The 23,078-nt window shown below is 36.3% G+C and overlaps 1 protein-coding gene across 2 annotated transcripts in view; it reads left to right on the forward strand.

Annotated features, from left to right (window-relative positions):
• Nucleotides 1-23,078, forward strand: part of SLC25A21 (solute carrier family 25 member 21) — a 234,743-nt gene that overhangs the window by 70,289 nt on the left and 141,376 nt on the right. The window lies entirely within an intron of this gene.

Here is a 23,078-nt window from a genome sequence, read left to right on the forward strand (position 1 = left end):
ATGAATTTCAAGCAGTCTTTATTGATAAAGTAACTTGAAATATAAAAGAAGCAAGTTGTTTTTGATAGGTACAATCTGTCTGTGGCCCGAGAAGGAGGAAAGGGTGAATGGGCTTGAACTGGCTTGTGATCTGCAGCCCAAGACAGAATCCCTGGAGGAAGACTGAGGTTTCCCTGCACAGAGAACACTGCTGTTCTCTTATGTGTGAACACAGTGTCTCCCCGGTACTGATCTGAAGGTGAAGGTGAGATTATGAGTGGGTCCTGTGTCCTTATAGGCACTGTTTGGGGGAAGCAGCAAGTGTTTAGCTGGTATGTCCTGTCCTTTTATTCTTACACTAGTAAGTGTTATAAAAAGACATAGCATTTTGTTTATGGACCACATGAAATCAAAGGGAATTTTTCAGTCATCCTTGTCATGCATTGCAGGAAACCTTATGTGAAGAGTCAAAGCTGTGGTATTTCTGCAGCATAGCTCAGAAGTTTTCTGTGGTTGTGTTTCTGCTATAATCTGTCTCACAGAACTGAGGTTTCTGTGTGAGAACCAACCAGCATGAGGCTTCTGAAGGAGTACAGTGTTTTATAGTTAGCACCATGATGGAAGAACCACTCTGAGATCGCTCAGTTAGAAAACAAGATTACTTTGGACCTGGGAAGAACTTTCTGGGCTCCAGATGGAGATTTTAGTGTTCATGACCCATACTCTGCAATTGAAGTGCCACTGAAAATAGGTCATAGATTTTGAGTTCTTAAAGTGGGGTAGGAAAAAAGGTCTAGGTTTTAATGGATGGTTTCTCAGAATCATTTTGAAAATGTAGCTATTACTATATATGGTGTGTTAGGTTATGAGCCTAGACTGTGGTGTCCAAAGTCACAAGCCGGTTTCGAAAAGATAGTCACTAAAATGAGTTCCAGTCGTTAAGTATTGCATGGTCTAAAGACTGTATTAAGACATTTTAATACAATTCTGTTCATGTCTTTAAGGTCTTTAGGCATTCTAAAACAAAGCACCATGCAATGAGAAGTATTTCTCAGAGAAATGACGAAATTGTAGCAGTCTACATACGGAGCAAGAACTTGGTAGCCAACAAAGACTGGCATGGTATACGTTTATGTAGTGTAATTTCTGTTGTACTTCAGTAAAAACACCTAGTCATTAATGGTTGGCTGCTGTGGTTCCTTATGGCAATAAGTTCATGGCATAGCTCATTTGAAGAATATAAACCACCTGTATCATTAATACTCTTCATTTCAAGGATCCTTCCAAAGAAAACATCTAGGTATAGAAGATGTGGGTTTTTGGAGGCCTTGTAAAATCCATTTTCACTTGAGTTTTGTCATAAGTGTGGTGCATTTTAGAAGACCGAAAAGTTCCCTTGGATCATTTCTTCTTTACAAACTTATTTATGCAAAGCCCATTGGTATGAAATGAGTTTGTAACTTGATTCTGAAATTACCATCTACCTACTGTGGAATTGGTAGGAGGCATAGAATTGGTTTTGTGACCTGCTGTAGTAGAAAATTGTAGCGAACAGACTTAGGGGCAGTACAAAAGTACTGTAAAAGTATTTGATTGCTTCTTAAACCTAAACAGGGACATATAAAAACAATAATAAACATGTATGCAGCCCTCTAATATGCTTGGTTGTACAATTTTTGACTGGAAAAGCATAAGTGAGTAATTAGATAATTGCTGCCTTGATTGAGCTTAATAGGAAACATTTCAATGAGGCTAAAGCTACACAGAGAGGAAGTAGGCTTTTATAAAGGGAAACATTCCTTGTCATGCAACTGTCAGCTTTTGCCCACACGAAGAGATGGAATTAAGTGGATCTATGCAAAGGAAACAGAAAGAGGGAAAGAAAATGAGAGGGGGAGAAGACTGGCATAATTATACTTGTACATAAACAGTGTCTTCTGATACAATTTCTTGATGATTCCAGTTTTGATAACGTCTTTTATAAACATCTTGGTTGCAACAATTTATGACATTAAATCCATAGGAGAGGTTAAGTTTCTGCTTTACAAAAAGAAACGGAGAGAGATACAGAAAACTTTTCTCATTTTGCGTAATTTAATATTTTTTCAGATTATCTTCTCCTGTCAACAGTATAAAAAGTAGCATGAGATCTATATTTTTTCCTTCTGTAAAGGAGGAGCTGTTCAAGAATTTCTCTGCAGAACTACTTGTGTGTCAGGAGCCAATTTCCTTTTGATGGTGAATGGGTGAATACCTGAGCTGGGACTGCAAGACAGGTGAGGCCAGTTTTGTTATGGATACTTCCATAGAACCTGACTGTACCTGCTGTCATGGGTGGCAGTGTAGCTCATGGCTACATGTCCCACGTTAATGCCATCCTGGTGTTCATACCATCAATTAGGAAAAATGTTTTTTCCATGATTGGCTGGTATGTTAAAATAAAACTGAACAGATGCTCTGTTGTCGTCTAATGTTACCTCCCCCTGGCCCGAGGCTGCACGGCCGCTGCTGATGAAATCACCCACAGCAGTTACATAGCTTGTAAGTGCACTACAGCTCCTATGGGCCCAGAAATGCAGCTAGGGCCCTAGAGGAGTGCGAGGACTGAGGGACATGAGAGGTGAGCAATGTACAGGAGGGTGAGAAGCGTGTCCATGGAACACAAGTACTGCTTTCTCCTTGAGGAAAAGGTTTTTCCTTGTTTTGCCTTTTGGGACATGCAGCTGCTCAACAGCCATTTACCACCTAAGAAGGAACATCTATTTTCATCCAGCTAGAAAACATTGGGTTGCATATACCTGTTGTTGTTCATAAATCCATTATAAGCCACTCAGTCTCTATATGACGTTACTGTAGTTTACGTAGTTTGTATTTAACTGTTACGAATGCTGTCTAAGCTAAGGAATGTGCTAATTTTAATGCTCTGATCAGTGACATATCTCTGTTGCAAACAAAGCTACTGTTATGGTTGAACTGTCAGTCAGGAATGTGTGGCTTTGTTTTAGGAGTTATGGACGCCACTGTGGTGATTACCTGTTAAATGTTTTTCAGTGTCCTCATGTAGCACTAGCAGATACTGAGATACAGCTGACTTGTCTTTTGGAAACAAGGCCTAATAATACCACCAAATATTTTTATTTATTAAAGATACCAGAGGAGTCTATGGCTGTGTAGGGTATGCTATTTTTGGATAAAGGTTGTAGCATTTCAATTCCTAATTAAGGAATTGCACCTGTCTGAGGATGGACTAGACTTCATCAGTCAGTGTTTTGCAACTTAGTGTTTAACTTTGGGTATGAAAATGTGAAGTATTGATATTTCTTTAGCAGGAAGAGATCTGTGCATGGCAGTTTTCAAAACAGAAAAATTTGCATACATCTAAAGAAGAAAACTATGATTTCCAGTAGGTTTACTTGTATTTGGACACTGGGACAGGAACAAGGGGATGCTGAGTTCCAATAGGAACGGACTGTTGATTTCAGAGATGCTTTATATGCCAAAAATGAGAATGAAACTAGTGTGAGTGTGAGCTCACCAACTAATATAAGATGGTGACAGTTTCCATTTACATGCACTAAGGCTTAATATGTTGCATGAAAGATTTATGCAAAGACACTAGCTTTGTTTTTTAATGTGTTTTTCTGCATGCAAAAGTTTAGTAAAAATAAAGTTCTTTTTCCATAGACTAAAAGTTAGATAGAATTTGCATATTTTCATGCAGTACAGCCAGTAATTCCCTTGAGTTCCTCATGGAATTGTTACAATTGCTGCTGAAGCCTCGTGTCAAGTTTGTTTAGCCTAGAAATAGTTGGCCTGAGGTAAAGGACTTTTGGAGGTTTTCACATTTGTGGTTATAATTTAGTAATTTATGTTTGCATGAAGTATGACAAATTGACTAATGACTGCCCTAAAGAGAGATGCCAGCCTGGCATTTCATATGCAGAAATCTTATGGCAAATCACATGGACTGTCTACCCTACAGGGCAGAAAAAAACTCTGCTACTCCATTCTTAAAATTTATATTTTAGTTAGGTAGAATTCTTCATGTAGTCTTTTTTTCCAGGAGCTGCTTTAGCTGGAGTTCTGCATTATGACAGAAGCTTGACATTCTGCCAGAAAAGTTGGAAATGAAGGCAACTTAAAATAAATACTGGTGATATTTCTCTTTCTCTCTCCCTTTCTCCTTCTCTTTTTCTCTCTCTCTCTTTTTAAGGAAAGGCATATGTTCTTATCCTAACTTGTCCCAGTAGAGGGTCAATTACAACCAGTTGGCTGCAAGTCCAATCCAAGAAAAATACTGAGTACAGAAACTTCAGCAACAGGTACCAAGGGCCTCTAGTACAGTCAGTCATTCCCAGTACACATGAAATGTGAACATAAAGCCTATGGGTAAGATATTTTTAGGCCCTAAGTTTCCCATGATGGTCCAAAATGAATCAATAAATTAAAGCAGACATTTTTGTGTAGTTAGGTATTTTCCTGGATAACTCTTCAATGTCCACAATAGTATGAGATCTTTTATATGAATCGTGAGAATAGAACAATGTCTTATTTAGAAAAATACGCCTTGCCAAATGTTCACGTATAGGCAAATATTCTGTAACTTCTTCTTCAGGGTCAACTAAACATTAAACTGTAGAGCTAAATGAAAAGCCAAGCATGTATGCATAATAATAATAATCATGCAAAGGAAAAAATACACAGGTGGTCTGCTTTGCTGATGTCAGTCCTCACATCCTCACACACACTGTATCTAGGACCAACTTGCACTAATGGAATTCACCTCTGGAGGAATAAGTTACTTCCAAATCAACCAGAGTGTAAAGGCAGCAGTGTATTAATGCCTGAGCTCTGTCAGACTGACACAGGAGCTTTGGCTGCTGCACAGATGAAAGGTGTTGAGACCAAGACCAATCATAGTATTTAGCAGTATCTTTGGGCAAGTATGTTTAAAGACCAAACAAACTTCAGGATTAAAGATATTTAATTTATTTCGCAGACAAGCTGCAGAAGGAGCAGTAAATGTAACTTGTTTTGGATGGAAGCACTTAGTTAAGCTGGCTTCTCTTTTATGCCTCAGTATTTACAGAATGGAGAGGGAATATGTGGCTGCTAACACTACTCATGCTGCATGTTGATTAGATTAAGAAATCTAGTATTTCTCCTTCAGAGAAAGAAACTAGACATTTGAAATGGCCCTGTTCCACCTAATCTCTATGCAGGAGACTTTTTGGGGCAGCCTTTACATGCATTTCCTTTCTCTGGTTTATTCCTGTGTGCTTTCAGTATATAACTCAGTCATTCTTGGGTTCTTGGATGTATGTGATGGACCAACATCTTGATCATACTGTTGTTATTCAGGGAGTGGAAACAAAAAAAAACAACTCCACAGCTCTTAGGCACTAATTGAAGAGCCAGGGATTCCCAGCCACAGGAACTAATTGTTCAAACCCTCTGTAGGCTCTGTAGCACATTCCAGCAGATTACATGAACTCATCTGTTTCCAGACTGGTTAATATATTTTAATGGAAGAGATTTCTTCATAAAAGAAAAAAAATGCAGTTTTGGTGCGATAAAAAAGTTTTGTAAGAACAGCTTATTTTGGAAACTTCTCAATAATAAGAATAGAAATTATTCTAACACTTTTCTGATTTATTTTAAAAATGTGATATGATATATGATATGATATGATAAAATGTTTTATTTCAATTATTTTTTTCTGCATTTCTGTGTGTGTGTTTTCAATACTTATATATAACATATTTAATTCAGCTTGTAACATTGCATTTGATATCACAGTATGTTTTACGTTTTAAAAATTGGCATGCTAGGAAGTTAATTTTTTAATCTTGGAAAACAGAATATCTCAATACTGCCAGAAGGAAAATTTGACATTACAGAAAGCAAGATTACTTTAATAGTCCTGATAATTTTTTCTCTCAGATTTTTAATCTGCAGAAGTAGTTAAAATATTCCTTCTCTTATTTTATTTTTTCCCACTCTCATAAGTATCAAGCTTGCAACATAATGAAAATTCTGGTTTGAGTATCCCTACTGCCAAACACTGCAGGAAATTCACCTAGTCTTTAAAGTTGCTATCAAATTGTTTCTGGTTATGCTTACTGTATCCTTCAGTCAGTCTGGGACTGTGACTAACTAATTTTCCCTTTTTGTAGTGGTCCATACCAACAAGTTTTCATATAAAAATTGCCAGTTTGCATTCTCTTCTCATATAGGTAGGTGCTATTTACTTTTAAATGTATTATAATTATTTATATATTTTTAAAAGTTAATTACTTTTATAAAGAAATTTAGATGGATCACCAGGTACTGAGGTTTATTGTCATGTTGACACTTCATAGTCAGTACCTGTGCAAGAAGATTTGTAGTTAAAGTCCTAAGACACGGGTTCAGGAAGTCTGTTTTTAAGTTCTCATACTTTCAAAATCCTTCTACCTAACTTTGGGAAAGTAGTTTTCCATTAGCAGAAGGAATAATTTTTCATTCTAACAATCCCTTCATTTGTTGTTTATAAGGCATTCTGATGAAGGTTGTTGAAAAACTGCATCTGAGGATGTATCCTTTTCCTTGTTGGTTAAATGTTGAATGAAAGGTCTTATATATTAAGTAAAATTACTATTATGCAGAAAATACTGAGAATTATCATAGTAGGGTCAAAGTAGACTTCATTGGAATTAAAGATATTCCAGTAAACAGAATGCTGCTTGCTTTGAGGATTCTTTCTGTTTAAATATTGTTTGGGAACATAGTGCTTAGTGAAAAAGAGAAACCTCTGGTAAGGAAATCAAGGAGATAAGTGATATATCCACTAACAAAAGGGTGATATTGCAACTAACTTGATTTAATGCATTTTAGTGTTTGTCTGAGGTATTTTGTGGAACAGTTTTGACTATCAAAATGATTGAAAGGCAATATGTGAGCGATTTGAAAACCATAAATAATTATTGATATTTACATCTCAATAAACTGCCTACAGTGAACCCGAGACTCAGTGTGCCTTACATTTTATGTCTGTACTGTACAAATCTGACAAAAATGTACAAAACTGCAAACAAGACAGCTGTAAAAGCACACTTTTGTGTTTGAATTTGGCTGTGAAAAACTAGAATTTATCATGGGAGCCATACTGTTAATCAACTCACTTTTGCAGAACAGCAAGCTGCTGATTTCCACAATGTTAAAGACATCAGACAGGGCCAGCCATCACTTTTTTTTGAAGAATGCTGTCTTGGGGATACTGCAGGACAGTAACATTGAGGTTTAGTATTCCAAAGAAGGTTAAAATTGCAGTGGAGTCTAGCCTTGGATGAAAAAATTTTGGATGTGGTAGATGTGAGATTCAAATCACCTCTTTTGTCTGCATTCATTTCATAAGGTTTGATGTTTTGCAAATGGCATCAAGAGCATAAAATCATAGAATGGTTTGGGCAGGAAAGGATCTTAAAAATATCTCTTCCAAATGCTATGGACAAGATCAGTGTATGTCTTCTAATACACAATGTTTTTGTGACTTGGAAGGTCATTCATGAGCCAAACGAGATGGGGAAAAATGCTTGAAGGCCAAACTAGATATGCTTCAAGGACCTGCACAGTCCATTATGACAGATGATATGAATCCCAGTATTCCCTGTGAATACAGGGGATGAATAGCTGAGGGATTCTCAGTAGCTTTTGATTAGACTATGCTGATCCAGTAAATCTCAAAAAATACCTAAATTCTAGTATACATACATAGAAATTTTCTCCTCCCATACTACACTTTGTTATTCATTTGCCTGTTTAACTGCTCTTATTGTCATAGATTCATCATCATTTGTAAGCCTTGCTTCAGAGTTCATCCTCAACACTGGCTTTTAGGCACTTCTGCAGAAACGTACAATGGCAGTAGAGAAAATCAACTTTGCTACTCTTAAAGGAAGACAAAATTTTTACATAGACCAGACTTGTTTGCAGCAGTCTTGAGTTCAGTGGTTCTGACTGTAGACTTGTATTCTGAATGTGTTCAGCAGGCACACTGTTGTTCACATGGAAAGACCCTTCAAGTAAATTCCCTACATAAAATCTATTTTGAAAGCATGCATCTGTAAAAGCTTCTTCAAAGTTAAACTTTCAATATTATGGATGTTATCCCCACTTATAGTTACAACTATTAGAAAAGACCTGAAAGCTAAACTCTGATAGCATTCCAAATATTTTGTTAATGTCATTTTTTGTGAGTGGAAATAAAGCTAATGTTCAGAATTTTGGACAAGTGAATATATTTTTTCTGCTCTGAGAAAATTATTCGTTTCTTTGTTTCAGCAGGAATTTTCTATGCAGATGTTTTTGCTTCAAACTTTGGCATATAAATTGCATGTTGGACAGAAGTTGTTGTCACCTTTTCTGAGACCTAGAAGGGAAACACTTTATTTCATGAAAATGCATTCCATTTCAAAATTTCTTTCCTTTTTTCTTTATCTCATTTGAGTGACAGTTTAAGATAGGAACAAAACTTATAAAATAGATATGAAAAGAATAAAGGGAAGAATACAGCCATTGCTCCAATGCAAGGTTACCTTTCCTGTTCTGAGTCATTAGAAGACTACCTTTTCCTGTCTTCTAGAAACAAGACAGCCTTCAGTGTCTTCTGGTACTAATTCATGTATCATGGTAAAGGTAGGTCTGTGGATGAGCCACATCAGAAAACACAAAAGCTGGTTTGTGTAAACAGGGCAGTACCTCTTAGATTTGAGTCCTCTCAGTCCCTAAAATAACAAAATTAATCATTACATCATTTTGTTGTAAAATTGGGAAGTAATGCCTCTGTGAATTTGTAATTGTAGATAATAATTTGAAGATAATTGGCTTTGCTACATCAGTAGACAGTTATTTTCAAACTTTTTAGATTCTTAACTTCTATGTTAATATTAGCCAGAGGCATCTGATTCCTTCTTTTAAATCCTCATTTCTATCTTTGTTTTGCTAAGCTTCTTACTACCAGCAGCATCTATGAATCATCTTCAGAAGTGGACAGCAGGAGGAAAATAGGGAAATACTAATAACACCTTTGTTATTTCCAGGACAGTCTTTGTATTGGAAAATGTCAAAAGAAGGTATTATCTTGCTTACCAAACTTCATCATACTTATCATTAAATCTCTGACTCAGCTGCTAAGCTAGCAGTGCTTCCTGCATGAAGCATGTTTTCAAAAGGTTTGTGCATGAAAGCCTTGGGGTTTTTTGCAACCAAAATTCTTAAGAAGACTATATGCTTTCAGTTTCCAAACTTGGAGAGCCAAAGAGTTATAATACCAGATGTGACTCTTTACAAAGCTAGACACATTCATCAACTGCTCACAGTGTGTTGGCTTCTAATTCTGCTTCCTTGTCTATCTCTTGCTTATAGGCCCAAGGTGCGTGCTGGTTCACAAACATAAATTCTCATGAATTTAAAGTCCTGGGTATAGTCCAGTATTCTCTACCTCTTTTGGCAGCCTCCAAAGATAAGGAACAAAACAGGCAATATGTGGCCAATTTAATTGGAAGTGAATTTATGATACTGCCTTTCAGTGCCCATTGTATGGTGAATTTCTTGGTGAAATATTGCATAGAAATGTGTGGCCTGGGTCTGAGAACAGTCAACACCCTCTCATATCTTCCTATTGTACATGCAAGTTGGGCTACTATTAAGATATAAAAAAGAGCTTCAAAAAAGCTGCATTGCTTTCTTTTGATTTTTAAGCTAGTGAAGGTAAAAGAAGTAATGCAGAAAAAAAAGATTTTTCCTTAATAGCAATTAGAGAACATTTTTATTTGTTTTTTTTCTGTATTTTCAGAGAAGTTAAAGAAAGTTTTCTGATTGAGATAGCAAAGTATTACAAGCAAGAAAAGAATTACTATTAATTTTTTTTCTTTTGAATTCCTACAGTTTGGGGACATTTTCATTTGAAACAGCCTTTAAATTGAAAATAGTAAATATTTACGAATAGAAAAGTCTCTAAATCTAGCAGCTGTTTAAATCACTTTAGGGGGCTCTAAATGTGCATTTCTGGTGTTGTAGATCTGACGAGTGCTGTTGCACGATGGCAGCAACAAGCAGACAACAGCTCCAGCTCATTCTGGCTACTCACATTTCCTTCTAAGCATTGACAGCTGCTTCACAGTTTGAGATTCCCAGCTGAGGCCTCTAAGATTAATGACTTAGGGGAAGAACTGAGCCTGTATAACAGTATTTCTTACAGAAAATAGGGGTGTGGAGACAGAATATTTTACAAAAACTGTGCATAGCAACAAAATTTGTCTGAATCAGAATCAACTTGTGTTCCATTTTCAGTGATGCCTCCAGCTTGTAAAACATGTGAATTATCATTGTGTGTTAGTAGATCCCCAGGTGAATGGAAAAAAAAGATGATCCTTCCTGGAAAATGGTCATTCCTGACCTGCTTGAAGTTTTGAATCAAAAGTGGAAAGTATAAAGTTGAAGCAATAAAACATTAGGTGCATGCCAAATGATGGTTTTTAATATGAATGTCATACTTCATAAATCAGTAGTATTGAAATTTGTCCCCTAACATGTATTACTTTCTTTCTCTGCAGTTTGAAACAGCAATAATTTTGCTTGTACTTAGGGACTGTCACACAGACAACAAACATTTGGAAGTCAGTTATTCTGCTCCTCCTGATAACACATACATGTGTCATTTCTAGAATCCCTTGCAGAGATAGGATAGAGGCACTCACTGATAAGATAAAGGCAATAGTTTTATGCAGCTCTAACCCCTTGGAAAAAAAGTCTTTTTGACATATTTTCTAAGAAGATAATATCTTCTGGAACAAAGCCTTTTTTTTTTTTTACCTCTTATACCCACCTGAAGTAAACCTAATATATACTACAGGCACAACTTCAACCTCACAAGTGAAAGTAATATATAAATCTAGAAAATTCATTATATGTTTAAATTGCAGTAAAAGACACAGCTGTATGAATGTGTCAGAACAACCTGTTATAATCTTCCTATAGTTTTGTTTAGAGATTGTATAATGCACAGGTATATGTAAGCAATTGATAATACAAGACAAAATACTGTTCAGCTGTGATTGTTCACAGAAATAACGCTGCACTTTTTTATTGTCTGGAAGTCTAAACACAATTACAGAAAACAAAAAATTATTGTGTGCATTTGTTCTGTCTTACACATAATTTCCTAGTAAAATATAACATTTAAGTATTACACTTGCAAATAATTTGACGATTTGGTTTTGCCCATGTAAAATGTCTAGTTTCAGAAAACACAGATGGTCAAAATTTGATAGAATACCTTTTAATCACTGGAATTAATTCAGGTAGATGGCAGATGTAGTAGATTTGTGTGTGTTTGGTGTCTCAGAGGATATTAGTAGAAGCTGTTGTTGTTGCTGTTCTAAGTATACTGCTGGGTCTTGCTGCCTGTAATCGATCCACTAATTTCTGATCTATGAGTGATAACAGAACCTTGAAATAAGATTAAGAAAGGAGCTTGTATTTTGAGTTATCAGAGGACCAGGCTCTGGATATATAAATAGGAAATTCTTGCTTTCTCACAAATGTTTATCATGGCCTGGGTGTTATTCTGATTCATTTTTCTTTTGAGTCACTAGAAGGAGGGAGAAATAGAAAGGAGAGAAAGAGAAAGATGGAAAAGAAGTAAAAAAGAAACCAAAAGTCATTGGCAGAAAGAAGATAACTCACTGTATATATACGTTTGTTTCATCGTGTTGGTTAGATACATGTGTGCATACATTGTTCTGTCTTCTACTGTTGTTTGAAGGACTGGCTCACATATGTGTCTGATCTTTGATAAACTCACAGACAGCAGCCATCTGAAACATAGGTAAACATGAAGTAAAACACCAGAATCTCTCATATAGCTGCTTTTTTTCTCAGTTTAGTCTGTTGGGAATTAAAGCATCCATCATGCAGATCCTTCAGTCTTTTTAGGATTTGTCTCTTACCTGGAATAATATGTGATTCCTTCCGTAGTTTGTATTTTATATTGTGTGGTGGTGAACAGGAAGAATTTTGCTAATTTGCACTAGAAGAGTCCCAGAACATGTTAGAAAGTGTTCGGTTGGGGAAGGTGGGAGGGCAGGGGAAAGGAGAGAGAGAACCAACCCAATCCCCTTTGTGGCATCTCCTCACATCTAGTGTTTGACTTTGCTGTAGGGATGTAATAGTCATTCTTGGAATCTTATTGACCATGCCTTCAAACAGGCTCGTATCTGCATCTCAGAATGCAGTCTGAGATGACCACAGCTTCCTACCCCTGTTCAAGAAGAAGAATAGCTAAATGACTGAGTGTCTTGATGGTCAAATCAATCAATCCTGCAATTTCAAAATAGAAAATGAAGTAAGTCTTGTTTACTTGTTTAACCAGGTATTTATCTACACTGTCAATGCTATAACTTAAGGAGTCCATCAGTGGTGCACAGTAAGAAGTACAGCAGCAGGAAAAGTTCTTATCTTTGAAAATCTTCAGTTAACTTCTATGGATTCTCTCTGGAAGTGTCTCTGTGCAAGCTGCATTTCCATGCAAGCCCTAACATTTATCTACTCCAAAAGTTGAAATCTACCAGTTTGTCATTCTTAGAAAGTTTTCCATCATTTGAGGTTAGTCAGGAATAAATTATTATAGTGTACAGATCATGACGCAGCAGTCCACTAATAACAAAGATAAAAAATTGTTATCCCTTCCCTAAAATTATAGTGAAGAGGTAGTGGGTCAAAAAATGTTAATGTCCACCTTGGTCCTCCACAGTTCCAGGAAAGAAACAGGTCTATTCATACATACATTGGCAAGCACATTATGAGATGAGACCAAGATGAGAAGGAGTTGGAAGAAAGTGCTGTTCTAACAAAACCCACCTCCCTTTACAGGCTTGTGTCTGCAAAGAAATTACACAGCACTATTTTAAGGGCAACTTGAAATTTGAAGTTATATGCCTGTACATAGAATATCTATGTAGTGCATTTCAGTTAATTCTCTTTGTAAACTTCTAAAATGTGACATCATAAGGTCAAGAGAAATGAACAATTTCCTTGGTGTCTCCACTGAAATAAAAAGCTAACTTTTTATGCAGTTTGTTTATTTTAAAATGATGCTTGTCATCTACTCTCTTGATTTTTGCAGAACTTCATCATAGTGTCATTTCTTCACTAAAATCACATGCTGTACAAATCAATCAGTCCTTTGCAAAATGTTTGCCACGAACATTTTTTAATATTTGGGCAAACTGTCCAATTTCTCAACTATCTAGAATGGCTTTTGATATTACATATATTTTTAAGCTAGTCTCATTGCTGGTAAAATATTTTGCATTCATCTGTAGCAATGCTATAGGACTGGTAAATGTGCTGCTTTTAACACTCCTAGGATACACATAAAACACTCAATGCATCTTGTGTCTTCTTTCTGTTTATCTCCTATAGCATTTGGATGGTACCATAACATCTTGGCGACTGTGATGGTACTGTTTAAAGATTTATCAGAATACATAGCAGATTTAGTGAAAACTGATGAAGATTTCAAAGTTTTGAAATAAAAACAGTTTTGGAAATGTAGAAAGCACTTCATTTCTCTACCCATAATGAGAAATACACTACTGTGTTTTTATTGTGCTAGGTGGGATATAATCCTGTGAGAAGGGAGAGGAAGGAGTAAGTCATCCTTGTACCTTGCCATACAGGTTCTTCAGCACATTCTTTGGGGTGTTTGGCTTTGCTGTACTCACAGAGTGCCTTGCCTGACACAGGTCCAATGGATGAGAAATCTGGCTTCCTCCTGCTGAGTAACGAAAGGAAAAGACAACCAGTGAGTGGTTATACATATGTATACATATGGAGGTTATGCCACACAACGGGGTGCCTGTCTCTGACCTAGTCTTAGACGTGCTCGAATCGCTCCAGCGCTTTCTCTCCTCCTCTCTTGGCTTTCCTGTGCTTCACTACTGGTGGTCTTCTGTATTCCATGCAGATGTTTTCCCCATGTTATTTCATGGTTATTTTTCAAGTGGTTTCTTAGTGGAAGGGATAGAGAGTCCACATATGGGAACATCTGCTCTAACAATTTTTCAAAGCAAACAGCAGATGGCATTGCTGCTTCCTTTTGATCTTGCAAGAAAAATCCTGTGCCAGTTGTGTTGCTTTAAGTTGCAGGCTGTGTAGTAATGGCCTACGTGAGCATTTGCTTCTCCCTTTTCTCTCAAACAGTAGCACTGCTTGCAGATGTTTACTCTGCAATTTTCTATTTTAACTTTTTTTTTCTTTTTGTGACCTACTAGGTGTCGTGTTTGTTGGTTTTTTCTCTCCTCATAGAATTTTACAATTAATGCCATATGATTATTATCAATTCTCTTTATTCATATGCAAATGGTGGAGAAATAAAAGATTTGTCATTGTCTTCAACTTTGATTTCTCTGTGGTTCAACCTCTACATATATTGAGTTGGGAACTCTATACATCTTTCCTCTTTTTTGTAAGAAAGCTTTATTTCTTAAGGCAATTTCTTAGTTTCTTAAAAGAGCTCTTCTTTTTCATGTAAATTTTGGCATTCTGACAACTCAATGTACTTAAGTATGTATGAAATTTGAAATGTTTAGGGAAATTTTTAGACACTTTCTTTGTAATTTTTTTAATTGAGTTTTTATCTGAATCCCCTTTCGTGTTTGGTCATCCTGATACATTTATATTGCTTCTTTAGGTACTTTGTGGTCAAATCTTACTGTGCAGAGTGACCACGTTGCTCTTTTTAATAGATAACAATATGAGAAATTAAATTTGCCTACGAGAGGTGAAAATATGACAAAAAAATAAGCTCAGTTTATAGTGGAGGGGAGCTGCAGTAAACTTTGTGTGATAAGGCTGAGACTGTAACCCGAAGGGCATAGTAACAGATACAGGAGGAGTCTCTGGGGACAATTCAGGAGTTTACTGTCAGCCTGATGTGGAATTTAGGAATGTCACTTCCCTTAAAAAACCTGGTAGATTAAGGTGGAGCCTTTGAGCACTCTCTCAGTTCAGAGTTGTAAGGCTGTTAATAGAAAGTAGAGTACACAAAATTTTATCTTTTTTCTAAATTATGCTGAGTTGAATTTGGTCATTTTAGATCGAGGCCAGTGTGACTCCTGTATCAAAAACTGTGGGGCATTTGCACAGCTCCTATTTTCAGGTCCCCTAAATTCACTGTTTCATTGTATTGGATTCTTCAACCTTCACTTATTTATGCTATATGACCATAATTTTTATTTTATTTCTGTTTAAACATGAATTTTCTGAAACAGTGCATGCAAATAATTGTCTTATAAAGCTTTCAAGTTTTTAAAGTTTTAAAATCTTCTTTAATATATAGTTTTATAAATTATCATATGACAGTAATGTTCATTTCTGTTCCACATATTTAATTGATGGTTGATTGCTGTGCATTCTTTAGAATGTTGAGGCTAATTCACGGGGGGGAAGGGGGTGAGGGAGGTTTTATTTGTTTTCAAGTATTAATTTTAAACCTTCTGTTTATGCAAATGATATAAAATGCACAAATCATTGGCCTTGAATGTTCTGTCTTCTTTAATGGAACTTGACGTTCTATATTGAACATTACATGTAGCCTGAAATTATAATTGAAAACAAGAAATAGGAAAAAAAAAACGTTTTGTAAATGGCTTTGCTATCTTTCTACTCTCCAGAAACCAGTAACTTTATTATTTTATACTAGGTGATTCCCCTAAAAAAAAATTACAGACAGGCATGAAATAGATACCTTTTTGCCTTACTTAACTGAATAATAAACAACATTTTAAAATAAGTCGGGGTATCAAAAAATGATACCATTTTGTCCACATCCTAAACCTGTTGGGATATCGGCCAGTATCAAAAAAGGAAACTTGCATTATCCAAGTAAAAATTGCTCCAGAAAAACTCTTCAGAAATATGCTAATTTACCGATATGTATTTTTATTTGATGCCATCAAAAGTAGATTCATGCTAGCAAAATTAACAGACTCCATCAAATCTGTTTACAGTCTTCACTATACAGCTTTTGTATCTCAGGACCTTTCATTTTTGTTGCACAAAGAGGTCTTGCAACTTGTTGTGGAATATTTGGCTACTCTCTGGCAGTACTGAAATGGCCTTTGCAGAGACCCTTTCCATGGCTTTTTCCTATTGTTACCATAGAAAAAAGTTGTGGTTACTATAGCCACTTAATAGCATGGCTGATGTGAGAGGATGAATTGTCAGTGCAGTGAAGTTGGAGTTTCGTTTGTTTACTTTTAAATATTGTTCTAACATTGGCTGCTGAAGAAATTATTTTACTCACAGCTTTGCATTCCTCCCTTGTTGGCATTGTCATGCCTGGAACAAGGAGGATTTGTGTGAATTCACTCCAGACTTGCATCAGAGGAGTCAATTAAAATCACTCTGGCCAGAAAACCAGAAGGACTAAAGTAGTGCGTGGAACTAAAGATATCACACTGGCTCAAAGATTTATAATAACATAGTTTATTATTTATATTATTATAGCTTTTAGAGCTACTGTGACAGGATTGTGTTAGCCAAGCACTGTGGGCTCTTATGCTATTCTTTGATCTGCACCTAACGGGAATTAACTTATTTCTGCCAGCTAAAAGCAAGATCTACTTCTCAGACCAGTCCTCAAAATCCTGTTTGCAGCTTGATTAGAAGCAATTGTAATTCCTGAGGTTACCATATTGCACTAAATTCAAGTAATACTGGAGAGCGTGGATTTGTTCTGCCCCTAGAATCTCCACATGTCAAATTCACCTCATTTCTCTCTCAATGCTAGACTTTTTTAAAAAGATAAAGAAAAAAATAACAGAGAGGATTTCAACAAAAGATGGGTAGTAATATTTTCAACTTTAAAATTGGAATCCAAGGTACGAAACAGAGAATAATATATAATGTGTTTTTACTTGCCAGTATCTCTCTAGTTTCTGCTTATGATTCCTCTGAAGTGTCTTAACTGAAGGAGCCAGAGTTTTGATTGAGTGGTGTTCTGTCTCTTAGTATTGTCATTTAAAACTGAACTTACTTTTTTCACTCAAATTGCGTTTGCCAACAATGGCGTGAGCTGCTCAATAGCCCTTCACCCCTTGAATGCAATTTCGAAATTGATTTCCAAAGGTAACCTTCCTTTTCCAAGTTCGGATTGTTTCATTCCTGTAAAACATCTAATCTCAGTTCATACATTCTCTCTTTTTCCAGATGGAGACTGTTTTTCAATTATTTTCCTTGAGAATTTTCTTTATGATTCTTTGGTGAGAAAGGAGGATTAAGGATCCATAGCTCTTAGGTTGACTGTGACTTTGTCTTTTTTTTGGACAGGTTTGTGTCTACCCTACACTGGTGGCAATTTAATCTAATTCTGTATTCGTTTTCTAATCACCCAGGCAAATTTCCAAGAAAGGCAAATATTCTTCTGCTATCCCACCAACTTGTGATTTGAGGACAGACGAACTTGGAATGAATATTCTTTCTACCATTATGTGGTCCCTACCATGTTTTATTCATGTGAGGAACCAAGAGGACATTTACATTCCATTTATTATGTGCAAGTGTAAAGGACAAGTGGTAATCTTGCCATAGTATTTCATGTTTCTAAATTTGGTGCTTTACACAACCTAACCCTGAACATTAACAGTGTAGCTGTAGCTCCAACACTAACAGAAGCATGCCAAGCATTTATATCAGGCTAGATTACTCACCACTGTTGGAGCTAAATGAAACTTTTATTTTCTAAGTAGTCCATTTGAAAACCTAATGAGAATTCAGAAGTTGAAGATAATGGGAAAAGTGACCAATATCCTGATTTGCAACATTTATAGAAAAGAAGTGGACCTTCTTAAGAATCTTTAATCTCTCATTTTGTTGTGGTCTATTCATTCTGGAACGATGGCACTGTGGCACTGTGAAAGGTATGTCCTTAAATACAGGAGCATTGTGGCATGCATGGAACCACAGCAGATGGGTATTGGGAAGGGAAGACAGGAAGAGGACATATGAGCAGCACTGGGAAAAATGAGAGGAGGAGAGCTCCAAAGAAAACAGATAAGGAGAGGCAAGAAGAAAGGTGACACCTGATGTCAACAAGGACAGAAGGGGACAATGGCAGGATTTGTTTGAAGGAGGGTGGTATAATGTCTTCAGTTTCACAAACTCTGGTGAGAAGAAATGGTTTAAAGAGGAAGCAAAGCAGAGCAAGTAATTCACTGGCACTGAGTTCACAGGCATTGGAACAAAAAATGCAGGAATGCCTTTGATTAGCAGGTCTTGAGTAAATAACTAATATAAGGCTTAATTAATTGATCTGTTAGGGTGTTCTATCCTGCCATTCTCTATAATTGCATGTTAATATTTATTTTCACCACTTTGGTGAAAACAGCAGATTTAAACTGCTACATATTTGAAGTTTAATGAATAAGGTGTAGAGCATGGTATCATGACAGAGTGCTAATTACTGTGCCAAGAATCTGACATTTTATTTGTCTTACATTCTGTGGCAGTGCACATGCATGTTGTGTGATGCCATGCTCTAAAGTAGCCCCTGTTTCAGAGGGAGAAAAGTTTCTCTATTAGTAAATGTAATGGCATCAGGTCTCTCTGCTGGTGTTGTATGGAAAAGACAACATCTCTGAAAGCTTTACATTCCCACATTGTTGGAGCTTCTAAGTTTTGTCAGGTGCTGGTGACTTGGACCTAACACTGAGTTGTAACTCAGGAGACAAAACAGTTGGAAAACTTGGAGAAAGCCTCTAAGGGTCAGCGAAATTTACTGTGGGCAGCTGCTGCTTCAAAGCAAGTTGCTATGCAGAAGCCTATTAAGTAGTAGTAGGTTACTTTCCTGCTGTTTCCCCAGCATGATGAATGACGTTCTGAAAAGTGAAAGGACTTCCTGTGCCACAGAGGCTTTTGCTGTGGCTTCTTACTCAGACCCAGCAGCTTTCAAGACACTGACTGTACTTCCATCTAAATGTTGTTATGGATCTCTGTAAATGAAGTGTGTTCTGCACATGATGCTAGAAGGAGTTTATTTTAATCTGTAACAGGTACTTTAATGCCATTATTTACAGATTGTCCTTTTTATTTTCTAAACCATTCTTTACAACTCAAAACAACAATACATTTTTACTAGGAAATAGGTTCAAGCTGCAGATTTCAGTATGGGAAATTTATTTTTCCAAAGTTTTGGTGTGATTCAACTTTGAAACTTAGCTTCTTAATGTAATGAGACCACAGTTTCGAATTTCATAGTATGCATATGTAAAAGTCTGTGTTCACATATGTCCTAGTGTGTAATTCTGCCCTATTAGATCAGAGTGCACTTGAATGTAGAGTAGGGTTAATTCCTTGCTTTGTAATAACGATGGATTTTAGTAAGATAAGCACTTGTAAAAAGATGTGAAACTAACAAAAATCTATATGAGATCAGCTAAGATTATACATCTTGTGAGCCAAACTACTTGATGACCCTGATTAAGATGATTATCTTCCCTTCCATACTTATATGGGAAGTGTAAATATTGATGTATCAGTAAAAACATAATTGTGTAGGTTTGGGATCTTTAATTTTCACTGTATCACAGGAAACAGAACATACAGCTAAAAGACAAAATGCTCTCAATGGGACTTTTATCATTAATTCTAAATATATTTCAAGACAATGAAAAATGTCCTTTTACGTTCTAAATGGTTCAAGATACAAACCATAGCCAAGTCTTCAGCAGAAGCTTTTGCTGGAATCATTTAAGAATGTGAAGAAAGAAGGCTCATGTATTCCTGCTGTGTGTGTCTCTTGTTGCCATTTATTCACTCCCCTTCATAACTTTTTCAATCTTTTGCCAATCATAACCAGATCTAGCAGAGGGTTAGAAACCTCAGAACTGTTCAGCTTCAATAAATTATGTGAGAAAAGGATGAGATAGGAATGCATCCACTGGCTCAGAGCAAATGTCCAGTGAGCTCTCTCTGACGACAACCATGAGTAAATGGTTAGGAATGTTTCTTCCTTGAGTCTGATAATCACAAAATTGACTTCCTGCACCCCATCTCTGTCAATCAATTTGCTCTTATTTACTTGCTGACTAGCAGGGTTACTTTGAGGTAATGTCTTGTGAGATATAACGTCCCTCTCTGAAATCCACATGGACTCTTTCTTTTATAGTGATGAATGGACAAATGTGATATGTTTTACTATTCATTTCTTCATTTCTAGGGTTGTGCCAGGTACAGAGGTTGGACATTTTGGGGGTTTTTTTCCCCCCTAGATCTGCATATCTGCCCTCTACTCCATGTATAGAATCTTGTTTGCAGTTTCTCAGTATTATTCCTTCAGTTTCTCCAGGCATTATTCCAATACAAAATTTACTGGAAGAAAAACTGTCTTTTGTGTCTCACTTTCCTCCTCCTGTTAGTGCATCTCCTTTGGTAGCCACACTGGTGACAGCAGAAACTGCTAAGTCTGAAATCCCAGGATCACAAATCATCCTTTTGTGTTCAGCACTACTTTGTTGTTTTCTTCCTAAGTTTTTCTTGGGTTTCTTGCTATTTCTTTGATTGCTGGGCAAATGCACACCATCAAACATTTCTGCCCACATTTGTTTTTATGTGCCAATCTCTAGGGTAAGGACTGATTTTATTTCACCTGCTTCATTATTTAAAAGAACTTGAATGACTCCATTTACATTTACTGTGAGTAAATAGTGACTGTTATAAGAACCCCCTGCATTAGCATCTATCCAAACCCATAAAAGTAGTCCTGTAAGTAGAACTGAGGTTTAGACCAAAATATCTTTTATGCGCAGTTATTCTGCTTTGAGATACTTTTACTGTTTACTTTTGGTTCTCCACTGTACAGAATGGAGAACCTACATGGCAGCCCACCTGTGCATCCTCCAATGCTCCTTCTTGAAAATTAGCCAAATTGCTTAAACAATTTATATAGTGTGCTTTATATAGTGTGCCTCAGCTGATCAACAAGTAAATTAAGGGATTTCAGAGGGAGTCAAAAGATGTATTTACGAATAATGTAATATAGCTGGATTTTTAAACAGACTTTCAAGGAGGGTCCTTATGAAAAGTTGTTTAAAAAACTGGCAGAAAATATAGAAAAAATATTTGTATTTGATAAGTAGCTGAAGAAAATGAAACATAAAATAGGAGTACGTGGTCAGTTTTCACAGTAAGTAGAGGTCATCAGTTAGTCTACTCAGAAAAAGGGAGAAATAATGAGGAAACTGTCTGTCAGTGATACTACTATAGAAAGAAATTAAAAGGACCAAATATAGACAACTGCAAAAGGAGATTACAAAGTCCATTTCATGGCTTTGTGAAAGAATTTTAGATAAAATCCATGTAGGTTACTGTCGATTATTAGGCAGATAAGGTGGGTATTCCTTACATATGAAAAGACAAATTTTGAGACTCAGTAGTAAGATCTTGGGCTTATAATACTTCTGAAGAGAAGTAAAAATATTTGTGCTATATTCCTTTAGCAAAAGATGGAAATAGTAGTCCTGCAAAAACATTAGGTTAGTATCAGTCAAAAGAAAACCAACACAATGTTAGTAATTACTTGCAAGGGAACTAGAACACAGAACAAAACAACAAAATTTATGTTTCTTTGTACAGCTGTTGTATTACCGTATTTTGAAGACCATATGAGGTTGCAGTTTCCCTCTGCCTCCATAAAGACATGTAAGAACTCGGCAGGATTCTGGGCATGGTGGCAAGGCTCACCATGAAGCATTATTCATACAGAGGACATACAAACAAATCAGACTTTTAGTTTTGTAAAGAAATCCTGAGGAATATGAAATACGGAAGGAACCACATCTGGGTTAACACACTGAATTAGTCTACACTGTGGTCGGGTTATGGTAGTGGAGAAGAGTGGCAAATGCTGTCCTCAACCTCATTTCGTGCACACATCCTCAAGAAGTTCACTGCTTTTATTGTAGTATGTGCAGTTGGAGATTAAGCCTGTTGAATGCAAAGTACAGTGTGTCAGTGGTTTGAAATTTTTGCAGTCCTTCTTTAAAACATACTCTGAAACTCAAGGGGGTCCAACAGTGCTTAAATTGGATAGAAATCCAGATAATTTATGACATGGAAAGCTCAATTAAGGGCCCAAACAATGTTTCTTTTTCTGGTGATGTGATAATACAACTATCTACATATCATTACTGCAAAATCATAGATGTATTTCCTACCTAAAAGTGCTTTTAAGAGAAATATTCTCTCTTTTTTTACCCGCCACCTTTATTTCTTTTCCTGATACTGTATAAGAGCAAGAATAGCAATTGTTCATGATTTTTTGTATTCATCTTCCATGCTCAGGAGACAAAAGAAGCAGAACTCTGGCCAAATTTATAGTTTTGCAACACTAGTATATGTAGTTGATAAAATGTAATCTTTAAAGAATACTGGTTGTGTGGCTACATGTGCTGAATCATTTTTAAATCTAACACCTAAACTCCATCCTAATGCTGGCTTCATGCCAGCATTCATGGTTCATGGAGGCATCCACAGGACTACTTATGCATTCCCAGATGTGGTTTGTGTGCCTTCCTATTCATAAAAGCTTGCTACCTTCCAAATTAGTAGAAAATCTGCAACACATATGCTTCCAGAAACTGTCTCAAAATATGATGATTTAATGCAACATTCCTTTCTGATTAGGAAAACGACTTCCAATGAACTATCTGCTTAAAGATTTTTATCAGACATTCGAACTACTGATTCTGTTTTTAAATGATGCTTTCCTTGGCTGTATATTACCTCGTTCTGACATCTCATACAAGGAGATTAGTTTTCAGCATGTAGAACACTGGTTTAAAAGCATTCCCCCTTTTATATTAAGCAGAGAGAACAGCTCATAAATTAACACTTACTTTGTAGTGTTATCAGTGTTCTCAGTGCCTCGAAGCGTTTGAGCTGCCTTGATGCACATTAACCATAATAATTGCCAGTCAGGCACACAGACATAAAGGATATCTGATGATCAGTATTTTTTACAGAGTGAGTACACAGAAGATATTATGGTTCCAACACAG

Source organism: Catharus ustulatus, chromosome 6 (assembly GCF_009819885.2).
Source record: "Catharus ustulatus isolate bCatUst1 chromosome 6, bCatUst1.pri.v2, whole genome shotgun sequence".
NCBI classification, from domain to species: Eukaryota; Metazoa; Chordata; class Aves; order Passeriformes; family Turdidae; genus Catharus; species Catharus ustulatus.